A 12,236-nucleotide genomic window follows, 5' to 3' on the forward strand; every position below is an offset into this window, starting at 1 on the left:
TTAGAACAGGTTCGCTTAAGTCAGAGCAAAGGTTATTTGGTGTCACATCTGGTGGTGGACCAGCAGAAGTGGTCCTTGAAGCATCTGCTTCACTTAGAGAAATGTTGCTGCGCGCTTGGTCTTTTTTGCTTCCCTCATTCCCTTGGCCTGCTCTTTTTGTGTCTGTATGCCTGGCAGGCTGGCACTCCCCATTCAGTTTTTTTGTTGTCGTTGGCCCTCTGGGAGTGCTTGTAGTTCTCCTTCCCTGCTATTTCAAAATTCATCAAATTGCTTTTTCAGGGGACACTGGTTACTCCAGTGCCCAAGGTTATTGCAAAGCAGGCATGGCTTTGTGGGGTCAACCACTGCTGGTCTTCGCTGCTGCCCAGGGCATGTGTGCTGAGGGAGTGGGCACAGGGCTGGCAATTGCTGTGGTGGTCTTGGCAGCAGCTTTGTTCTGGTGTCTTCAGCTACACTCATCAGAGGCACTTTACTGTTACAAACTAGAAGCATATATTTTAGTGTAGGGGGGGTTCTAGAGGCAAGCTTAAAATTGCTGCTCAACACTGTTCATTTGCATTTGTAAATGCCATTCCCTCTAAAACTTCTTCCCTTGCATTCTCTTTTTTAACTTGGATTTCAATAGCTCTAGTTAACCGTTCTACAAATTTCAAAAAAGGCTCTGATGGTAGCTGTTTTATTTTACTATATGGCTCAAATGGGCCTTCAGGATGGAGGGTAAAGAAGGCTTTTTCAGCTGCGTCTTTGACCCTTTCAAGTGCCTCTACAGGAATAACTGCAACTTGGACTGGGGCCAAAGACCATTGGCCCTCACCGGAGACATGCTCAGTGGTAATTGGCAAGCCATTGGCATCTTTTCCTGTGTTTGGATCATCATGCAAGTCTGGGAGAACCTCTTTTAGCAGTTGTTTCCATGCTAATTCTCATAATTTGAATTGAGTAGAAGTCATGAGGCACGAACAAAGCTGTTTTAAATCATGTCTTACCCAGTTCGGCATTTAAAAGACCACGGAAGTATGGGCTATATGGGCCATATGCTTTGTTGTGCATTGCAGACATTTTTTATTATTTGTTGTGAAAAAACTCTTCAATTAGCAGTTGGGGCTCCTCCCCCTTGCCCTCCATGCTGATATGTAACAGGGGCGAATGAGAAAGTGGGGACCCTGTGGTGGGTCTGTGGTTCCCTGCTCCGTATCCTTTGAATTGGAGGCATTGGGATCACAGGTGCAGCTCCGGGGCCAAGCAGGGGGCGTGGCCCCACCGTGGGAACGCGGGGAGGGGGCGGGGCCACTGTGGGAACAGGGGCGGGGCCAGGGGCTGGCAGGGGGCAGGGATGCCCGGTGATGTCACTTTGGCAGACGCCCCCTGGGAGGGGTAGGGGCGGAGCTGAGGGAGGGTAGGTGTCATGAGTATCAGGGGGTGAAGGGTGAGGAAGGATTTTTGGGGTGCTGAGTAGGATCATGGGAAAGGGAAGACCAGTTAGGGCATGGTGCCACATGGCATCTTCCATTTTCTTGGCTCCCTGTGGACTGGGAGCCATTTTGGGGGTCACTGTTCTCTGAAAAGCTAACACGTGCTCTGGGTTTCTAAGCAGGGGACACGGGTATGGGGAGGGTTCCATGCGGTCTGGCCAGGACTTTGTGGACAGCTGAATTCAGGCATTTTAAGATGATCAGGGAGCCAGCTTCCCTGGGCATGAGCAGAGTCTGCTCTCTTTAAAATACCATGTTTTGGGGTACAGGGTTCAGAGCTGGGGGAGGGAGAAATAGGAAGAGCAGAGGACATTCTTGTTATTTGGCTTTTCCTTCACTTCCCTTTGCTTGAGTAAGGCTGATCAAACTTGTAAACTCTAAAATACAAATTTAGCTGAGGACGTGTCCCCAGACTTTCCCAAGGTTATCAATTCATGCCCTACTTTGTCCCAGAATTGGATATTGTGAACTTGTTCAGGAGAAATTTGTGGGAAGTGTATAAAAAGCCACCTTATAAACCGTTTCAATTTTCCCTTAGAAAATGTTTCATTTCTACTAACTAAAATTCCAACAATCTGATAATATACTCCTTTCTGTGCCGTGCTTAACTTAGAGCCCATTTTAGATGTAAAAGGCACAGCACAATCTCCCACTGACTGAAAACAAAACCAAATCAGCTACCGATTTCCAAGAACCATGGTTAAGAAAGGAAACACGCAGATCTTTAGCTCTGCACAGCGCAGGTGTCTGTACTGCTTTTAAAAGTGCCGCCGGCAGTGGCATGGAATTGGGATTGTTATAAATGAATTGGATCCGCAGCCAAATTAAAAAAAATTTGACAAACATTTATTAATTACAAATTGAAAAAAAATCTGCCACAGCCAAGACAGCGTCAGCTCCGGAAATTGGCGCTGGGTGAACCTGGATCCGACTGACAGAGTGCCAGCGTTTCCCTGGAGGTTCACCCAGATCGCTTTGTACTGCCCACTTATATCCCCTATATTCTCCCTGAGGCCTGAATAACACAGGATGTCCTTTGTGTTTGTTCATATGTAGAGTTTGAACATAGGGATGCAAAGATTCACTCACAGTGCTCCTACAGTCCTCTAGGTCCTTCCTGGATGTTCCTTTCACATGGATGGCTGAGTCCATACAGATGCAAAAGGCTTGCCTGATGTCTGTATGGCTGTCTTTCACATGTATTAGGGTGTTCTGAAGCCCGATGTAATCAGCTCCTGGCATCGCCTTCGTGAATGGCGGTGTTCATGGCCCGGGAGGCTCCTTTCATAAGCTAAAGACTTGATGTTATCTTTAGCGTGTTCCGAACTGCTTGAGTAGAAGTGAGACCTTGCTCCTGGCCGGAGTGTTCAAGGACATGTGGTGGATCAATGTAATATTTTATACATACATATATTCACTAACAGCATGAATTAATCACTCATATATAACAGGATGGACAGAGCCCCCCGGCCCGACCGCGCTGCACACCCAATGCCCGAGCCACCCCGCCGAGGATCCTTCCTGCACCACACTGCAGACTCGAGACGAGCAAGCCGTGCCGAGAAGGCCCGAAAGCCAAGGCGGCGCCGTGCCGCTGCACAGGGGAGCGGCAGGGAGAGCCTGCCCCGCTCCGCTGAGCCGGCGCCACTGCCGCGGTCACTGCCGCGAGTTGCAAAATTGGCCGTGCCGCGCCGCTCTGGGCTGTGCCTGATGTTATATTTACCCAATTGACCCATCAAGGAGAAGCCAAACAGGATTCAAAGTAGCAGCAATTTTAATTGGATAGCTAAAAAGAATGTATTCAATTACACTTGATACATTAAGAATATAATTGGGTTAAAATATGAGGTACTTTGAAAGGAGAGAGAGTTTGGTTCCAATAATAGCGCATAAGCAAATCTTTGCACGGGTTACGCAGTCTGGAGGTCCGGCACCTTCAGCGCTTGACATACAAGTGTGCCAAACCAAAATTCTCCCTTTTGTCTTATCTGTCGAAGCCATCTCCTCCCATTTTTGCTTCATCACACCTCTATCTCTGCCCTATCACCACCTTCTAGTGTGTGTGCTCCACCACTCGTTTAGGTGGTCGCAGCCCTCTTTGGGGGTCGCCACTGGATGAAGGCCCTCCTCTTCATCGCTGTCCTCCCATTCACCTTTGAGTTATACATGTGCACCAAGCTAGTGTAATGTGGGCCAAAACTAACATAATACCATGTTTCAAGCATCAAAGCAATAAATCTCATATAATTAACATATCCTTGAAACCTAACCAGTTTTTCCTTCTCTACTGGTAACTTTAGTATCTGTTACCTCTTGCTTCTTCCTGCCTTGAACATCTGCAGGAAAACGGGGTGGGGGGGGGATGGAACCTCTCCTCTCTCTTTCTTGGCATTACTCCTTTAACTGCTTTATTATTTCCAAATATTGATTACTGTTTCAATTTTATCAGCACGAATCACACCCATTTACCACACTAACGTGCTATTGCTCCTGCTCCGCGGGGCTGGACAGCCTTTATGTGCTCTGAATAAGAGTGAGAAAGAGCAGATCTCTCGTCAGAGACTGTATTTGAGCTTCCACCCCGTATGGAGGGGAGATACTCACCCCAAATCAATGTGATCGGTGCTGTGGTCTGGCAGGATCTTCTCTTCAACCTGAATAGGACTCCTCAGAGTAGGAGGAGCTACGCTATTCTCCCTCTCAGAAAGTCTGCTCACCAAAAAGGAGCTGCGCTTTCCAGAGGCGCAGAACGTCCCCGAGGCTTCTGTGGGATAAGTCCCAAAGTCTCTGCTGGAGAGTTATGCCATCAAAGCTCTGCCAGTGGACACTAAGCTGCCTTAAAGTCTCACTGTGGTCTTCTGAGGTTCCGGGAGCTCCGGAGTGTCCTTCGGGGCTGCGGGATTGGGGCAGCCCCACTTTGGGCGCCAATATATTGGAATAAATACCAATATAGCCGGGTGGGACATGCCTGAGCTTGTCTGGCCCTTGCTGCTTGACCAAAGGGTGGCAGCTGTGGTGTTTTCACCTCAGAGACACTTTTGGCTAGCTGGATGCTGCAGCTGGGCACTTGGAGGCAAGTCAAGGTATGCAGGAGCTCAGGTTTGCCTTGGCGGAGAAGCTTTAAGGTGATGGTGAAGGAAAAGGAATCGGTTCTGATGGAGGGTTTCAATCCACATCTTTATTCCTGGCCACAGGCCTCTGAACCCAGAAACAGCTCCAACAGAACTCTCCAAACCCGTAGTTGCTGTTCCTTTTAACCGGGGGAGAGGGGGAAGGAAGGAACACAGAGGACCACCACCAGGTATGGGAGGGCAGGGAAGGCTGAAGGGCAAAGGACACCTGGATGGCCCAATGTCCCTTCAGGGGTGGAAGGCATCTTTTGAATTCTGCCAATCACTCAACGCCCTTCTGCCAGGATTGACAGACAGTGCTCAGCAGGGGGAAAGGGAGGGCAAGGGAGAGGTGACTGACACACCAGGGGAAGAAAGCTTCAGGGAGAAACCCGGGGTATCTGAGGCAAACCATGACATCACACTGCAACAACTGGTGGTAACAGTCACAGCTTTTTTCATTTGCAAAACCATTTAAAAGGGATACCATGATCAGAAGAGACTTTTTCAAAGACAATAATTTGCACAATTTTCATCACAGAAATTTCTCATTCCAGTTTATATCCTGGCTGTCACCACTCTAAAACTTCTTGGACTGTCCTGTGTAGGGGAGCTCAGCATAGTTCTTTGTTTTCATGGGCACTGGTCCAGGTAATGTAAAACACTTCAAAGACTTACAGCATTCTTGCTTAATCAGCCCTATAGTCAATGCCTGTTAATTCAGGCAATTGGCAGGAACAGTGTCCTGCTTGCCGAGCCCAGTTACATCCATAGTAGTATGACATTGCTTTTAATTAAAATTGGGTTCATCCAGAATTAATGGAAAGCTAGGCGCAGACCTTTTCCTTACAAAACCATTGTTAAATGTGCATCTTGTTCGAACACCTTAGGAATTATATGTACCACCTGACATTTCTGTCCTAGGTGTAGGTCAGATTCCAGGGATGTAAAATCATGGCTTAGGAAGCTGCTGTTGCTTTGCTCAAATGCAGTGATGCTTTAAAGAGCTAAGAATAAAACAAAACACTTTTGAGACAATATTAGTATAGGAGGTAATATACAGGCTGGTCTTTATTGGGGGCCTCCAGGGGCAGATATGGAATAATGCCAACCCCCACATAGGGTGAATACAGCTTTGTAAGTTTAGCAAATTAATATAAATGACAAGAATCCCCAATTAGAGGCAGAAGTGATGAGGTAATTCCTCCCTGGTTCTACCCTTTTCTGATTTCTCCCCCTCCTTAGATAAAAACTAAACTTTGTTGATGAAAATGTGTCTGGAAGAGCTGGTTTCTGTGGAGGCCCTGGATTGGCTCCTTCCCCTGTTCCTATGCCTGAACACAGGTGTTCCTGAGCCACTCCCTCCCTTTTCCCTGCTTGGGCCTCACCTTGATACTGCCCGAGACCAAGGTCAGCTGGGAGGCGCCAGGGCAGAGAGCTGGACCCTCTGGGGGAGTGTGTGTCTGAGAGAGGAGCATCTCACCACGCCGCTGAATTAAACATCAATGGCTGTTATGCAAGAGCCTTTCTTGCTTCTTTACCTTGGACTTTACTAGCAGCAGTTCAGGCTGCAACAGTTTCAACCTTGGCTCCCAAAGAGTCTGACCTTGGGCCCCACGGCTTGGAGCCTCGGGAAGGTGTATTGTCTTTCTGCCTATCAGGGGGAAGAGTACTGGAGTTAGCTAGGAACTATATAACTATGCTGCAATAATCTACAGAGCTACGAATATATATGAAGGAAATATAAAAGCAAAAATAATTTTGGCAGCAGCGGAAGCTGGGACTGCACCGGTGAAGCAGAACACAATTTCTTTCTGTAGGCAGGCAGTTTATCTTGGAGGTGGAGCACCATGTGGCACGGTTCCAAAAATACATGAGCTGGAATGCAAAGTAAGCAACCTTGGAAAATATTTTGAAACTGAATTTGGGCCCTTTGCTTGTTTCTCTGGAAGTTTACCATGTCAGTTTACCATACCATTTTAGTATAGAAAACAGAGTAGCCTGTGCAGGTTTTGGGACGCACAGTGCTGTCCAGAGGCTTGCACAGGGCAGAGGAGCAACAGAACAGGAATGCCCAAGGGTCTCAATGCCCATAAATGAAAATTTGCTGAGATCTGTATGCCAAGAGTGTGGTCTGCCCGGCTAGGCTGAGGAGCCCTGCCAGGCAGCTGGTTTTCACCTCTGTAGGAGAGCAACACAGGAGGCACAGGAAGTGGGAATCCCCTTATAAAGAAAGGGAGAAGTTGCAGTGGTGTGTTACACAGCAGAATGGCTTAAGAAATAAATGCCTGAGCAGTAAGCCTGCAGACCATGGGTGGTGTACTTTGGTTCTGGCATGGGTTGTAGATTGTCGGTTTGTTCCCATCTTCATTTGCATACCTGGGAGCAAAACTTCTGCTTTCCATCTTAGAAGATGTAGCTGGCTTGTACAGGGAGTGTTTCTCTGGAACCTTACCCGGATTGTCATGGCTGTGAGTCCCAAGAGAGAGCTTCTTCATCTTGCCTCTGTTGTGTGCCAAATGAGGGAGCTTATGTTTAGGTACATTTAATGCCATGTTTTGTAGCATAGCTTGACAACTGATGGGTGTAATTTTGCCTCAGTGTGGTTAATATACAAAGTAAGAGTGTAAGTGGTGATGGAGGTGACACATTATAAGCTATAGTCAAATTGAGGTGAAAACCCAAGAATTTTTAGCCTCTGAATGCAAGGTTTTGTTGCACTGAGTTCCTAAATAGTGTGGTGAGATTGTATCTCCATAAGAAAACAGATTTGAATTCAAGATGCAGCTCTGCAGCTCCTAACCCTGCAGGAAGCAATTGTGCCAGAGCTTCAGTGACCAGAAAGCAGAGCCTCAGAACCTACAGATATTGCAGCTCACACTCAGTGGGTCCAGGCTTGTATTACTCATGGTCTTGACTTCTGAACTTAACTCTAATTTCTTTCTTTGTATATTGAAATGATGTTAATTGAGAGCAGCCTTGTCTCAGAGTAAATATGCAAACACGTATTAAGATCTTATTTATAGGTAGATGGTTTCTTTCTGAGGTTTGCCTGCCTTGTTTTTTTTGTAGCCTTCTGTCTTCTACCCTGATTCTAGTCTCTATGCTTAATAATTCACCACATCTTTCCTGGATTCTTGTCTTACTGGTTTTCAAAGAACATAGAATCTACTTCAGCCTTTAGGAACCTTTTGGAAAGGGATAAATAGTTTCAGTTGGGGGATTTGAGTGTATTTATAGTAATATATAAATAGAGGCAAGAGGAATACTTGCAAAGCAGGTGGTACTGGACCATTTATAGAAAAAAACGTATGATTTATACATGGATTGTTTCAGGCAAATCTTTTGCTTTGCCTGTGGCCTGACTTCTACAAAAATCTTTTCAGTGTTATGAATATTTATGCTGCTTTGTTGTGATATTTTAAACTTGCTTTCAGCTTATGAAATGACATGTTTGTCTCTTTAAATAACAGGAGGAATGGAGGGAGAAAATTGGCTCCCAGGCAGACAAGTAAGTCTGCAGAGCTTTTACAAGGAGTCTTTAGCATGATTGGAAGGGAGGATAGCTCAGCTCACCAACACCCCATACTTTCCTTTGCCTCTGCACTTGGAGATGTGCTCTACAAAGGTCTCTCTACTATAAAGCATCCTCTTTTGAGAATTTTTGAGGCCTTTTTTGCTCAAATGTGCCTATTTGCCATGTTTCAAACCAAAACACATGTTGCTGTTGGCATAGCAGGGTGCTCAGGTGAAGTTGTGGCAAATAGTCATATAGAGCTAGTAGATTTTATGCTGTAATGACAAATTACCCAGATTTAATCTAGGGCAATCACACTGAGCTTGCTACGATCTTGGGAAGAGAAAAGTACATGCATCTGCCAATGGAATACCCTCTGATCAGATTAAAATGAAGTCCTGAGGCTATGTCAGCCATTTTCTGGAGATCTCACCAGTGAATGGATTGGGAAGAGCTGGTTCAGCAAGCTAAAAAGGCTGTTTGCAAGGAGTGATGGCGATCCCCTATGCCTTTTCCTTCAAAAAGCCTTCAAAAAACTTTACAGACTAGGTGATTAGATATAGAATCTTAATGTTTAGAAAAAAGTCCACCATCTGAGGCTATGCAGGTTTAATCTTTCTGTATGATTTTGCTCTCATTTGAGCAGTTGCCAGTGACTTCCTGGCTCGCCTTAGTATTTGAGCCCCACTGGAGGGACCCTTCATAGTTCTCACTTCTGAGTGAGAATGTCCTGTGAGCTGAAGAGCTTCCCAGGCAGACTGTGCTGCAGACTCTCTGTAAAGCCAGTCTCTTACTCTTCTGCGAACTTCCCTACACAGGTTTTCACAGCTATTTGAGCCCAGCTGGTGTTAAGGAAGTGTTATAAATAAGAAGCTTGACTAGGCCAATATTCAAGCAACAATCAATTTATTAATTAATTATGGTAAAGTATGAGCAAAACAGCACTGGGTACAGTGGAGGCAGTTTTCCCTCCAACTGCACACCGATATTTGGGCTTACAGGTATTTATAGGGGTACTCAAAAGCTTTCTCAGCAGTTTCTATTTCTACTTGTTTACATCACAATTCTATACACTATTGTGATTTAGTTTTTCTTCGAATGTGTCCCAAAAGAAAGAAGATCCCCAGATGGTGGTGGCAGCCTCCGAGATGTTGGTCCAGTTTCCGCAAGAACAATGACGAATCCCCTCTGGTGAAGTCCAGCTCCCCAGATGTGGGTCCCCCTTGTTATCACAAGGACTGTCAGTGATGTCCAGCTTCCCTTGAAGTTGTAAATCCTTTAGAGGATGTCCCTCTTCCTTTCTCAAGCTGTTTTTCTCAGTTTTGTTAAGGAGTGAGATAAGCACATTTCCTTTCTATACATTCCAAAGCTATAGTTTCAAGGATACAAGCAATATTCCAAAATAATACCTAAAAAGGTTACCATTACAGCACTCTTTAAGGCCTGACTACAAGCAAAGAGCAACATCCCGAATGCTGTAATTCAAATGCTCCTACATTAATCCAGGCTAATTGCAAACACAGGCTGGTTCAGAGGCCTTCTTCCATGCTTTACTTTCCTCAGTTATTATTAGAATTTGCAGTCGTCCCATGGTTGGTGTCCACACATATCACAATCACAAATACACACATTTCCTTTCTGTGCCAGACACGAAACACAGCTTTGTATTTCACAGAAGGTTCTTTTCTGTCTCAAGGAAGTTTCACATAAATCTCAGCATCTAAATCTGCAGCCCTTTTTTGTTGTTGTCCAGCTTGCTTTAAGGAAGGGGCAGCACATATTGCACATTATGGCTAACAGCAGCTTGCCCTAGACAACCCGTTTTCCTTGAGACAGCGTTTGGAGCAATAGTGGGCTAGGAAGATAAACATCAGATTAATTTCAGAGTTGTTTCAATATTGCTTATTGTGTGCACTGTAGTTGTATCTAGAGACCAAGTATTAAATCAAAGTTGATGAGATAAATGCCTTTGATAATCCTTGTTTTGAACCCTTACTAGGTTTTTATTCTTCTCATATAATAAATGATTAACAATGTAGTGCATGGACACAAAATGTGTGTCTCTCCTGCTCTAGACTTTGCACACTTCATGGATGTGCTTGTATTGACAGCAAACAGTGTACCTGGGCAGATTTGTGTAGGATACATTTCAGGCCTCTCTGGGACTTTGTATAGCTCAGGGGAAACTAGGAGAAATATCTGCAAGGCTGTAGCAAAAGTTTCTTGGAGCAATCTAATGCAGAGCAATTGGTGCTCTGAGATGTTCTTTGGTTAGCCACAGCTCAGTAGAGAGGTAGAGAGGGATTATTATATTGGTGTCTTGCTTCTCTTTAGACTCTGGTTTAGGCAAAAATGCAAAGTGTGAACCCAAGGTTCAGGAAAACTCCCGTGCATATAAAACACACAGGAAAAAGTGGCTGGTGTGTGCACAGTTTTTTCATTCCTTTGGGTAGAGTGGATGACTTCTTTATCTCTTGGGTGACCCCAAGAATAAGTATGACCTTCTTGCCTGCCACCAGTAGGTGTCTTTTCAAAGGAGCATAAGAGAAGGGATATGCTCTCCCACTAATGAGGTGAAGGTGGTCATTCTAGTACTGTGTCACCTGTCTGCACCTTATCTGCTTGTGATGCTTGTTTGAAATTCCTTTTGTGTCTGTAACCTCGTGTGATGCTGTTCTGGAGAGAACCTGGTAGATGTTGAGCTCTTGATTAGTCCCAGTATATATGGAAGTTGTAATTCCTTAGTAGATTTTTTTTTTTTTTATTCCATATTATCTCAGCAGTAGGACAGTGAAGAGCTTTCCTCTAGGGCTTACAGTGCACTACATAATGGCTCTTACTCCTCTTCTGAATAAAAATTCATTGTGGAGTTAGGGGGTTGTTGCCTGTAGATTAACTGATTTCTTGAAACTCTCACAACTGGTATGTTTTACAGCAAAAGAAGTTCGAAAAAGAAAAATAAATGAGTTTCCCAAAGCAAAGGAGCTAAAAGAGACAGGTGTTCCTATGGCTGATTTTCAGAAGGAAAGGCATTTTGTTTTTATTTGTTTTGTGACAGACTGGCTTCATTCCCCCCACCCAGTGTTAGTCCTGGCACAAAGGGTGCAGCTTTGCCCATCATTTGGGGTGAGGGGGACCCCTCCTCCCCAAATCGTGTTGAATTAAGGTGGGTGGCAAACACAAGTGCTCTTTTTCCACTCTTTTTCTTCTGTGGTTAGTAGCCTGTAATCTCTTAGACAAAGAATTTGGTTTGTGACAGTATTCAAAAGTATTTTCCTGGCACACTCAGCTGATGCCCAGGAAGTCGACCACATGCTTACTTCTGTTCATCAAATGAAGTTGATGACTTTGTTTATTTCATTTGCAGTAGCAGGTACAATTTTCCTGAACAACCAGGTAGTCTGCACCATCAGGTGTGATCATCTCTTGCCAGAGCCCTTTTCATGTTGCTTGCAGATGCTTGTACTAAAAAGTCTTCTGTCTAGAAACACAGCTAGAATGTCTAGAGTAAAAATTAAATGCCTTGTAAACTCAGCCATATTATTCCTCCATCTTCATTGCTGTATTTATACTTGAAGATTTCTCCTGGCTCCGTGGCAGCAGCAATTTCCCACAGCCGTATGGCAGCTTCTTATACTGTTGCTTACATTTTTTTTTTCCTTTGCTGACTCTGCACCATCTGATAGAGTGATGGTTTGGGCTGCCAAGCTAGCAGTGTTGTCTGCACATGTTTCACTGGACCAGCACTATCTAGGGTGGTTTTTATATCTCACCTTGTACAGCAAGGGCTGCCCTGAGTTCTGGACTCTCTTATGTCCTGCCAGCAAGGAGCATGGATCTCCACACCTCTGTCTCCTGTGTGTGGATGTGGTTTTGGCTGTATGTCTCAGGAATACAGCACAGCCTTGCCTTTGGTGGCAGGATGCTGGGGTTTGGGTGTGTAGGGCATGGCAGGGGAAGTCAGTATTACCATATATTAAACAATTTTTCACTCTGCTGATCAGGTAATTTCCAGTTCATTTCCAGAAAAGCTATGGCTGAAATACCAGCAATGCATGGAAGTAGATGCAGTTTCTCACTTGAAAGGCCTGAGCTTTCAGGGGCAGCTTTCAGTGGGCAGGGCAATGAGTAACTAGA

The 12,236-nt window shown here is 45.1% G+C and overlaps 1 protein-coding gene across 4 annotated transcripts in view; it reads left to right on the forward strand.

Moving 5' to 3' along the window:
• NDRG3 (NDRG family member 3) overlaps window positions 1–12,236 on the forward strand; it is a 67,705-nt gene that overhangs the window by 19,718 nt on the left and 35,751 nt on the right. The gene's annotated exons all lie outside the window — the stretch shown is intronic.

This window comes from Fringilla coelebs (assembly GCF_963513975.1).
Source record: "Fringilla coelebs genome assembly, chromosome: 18".
Classification (NCBI taxonomy): Eukaryota; Metazoa; Chordata; class Aves; order Passeriformes; family Fringillidae; genus Fringilla; species Fringilla coelebs.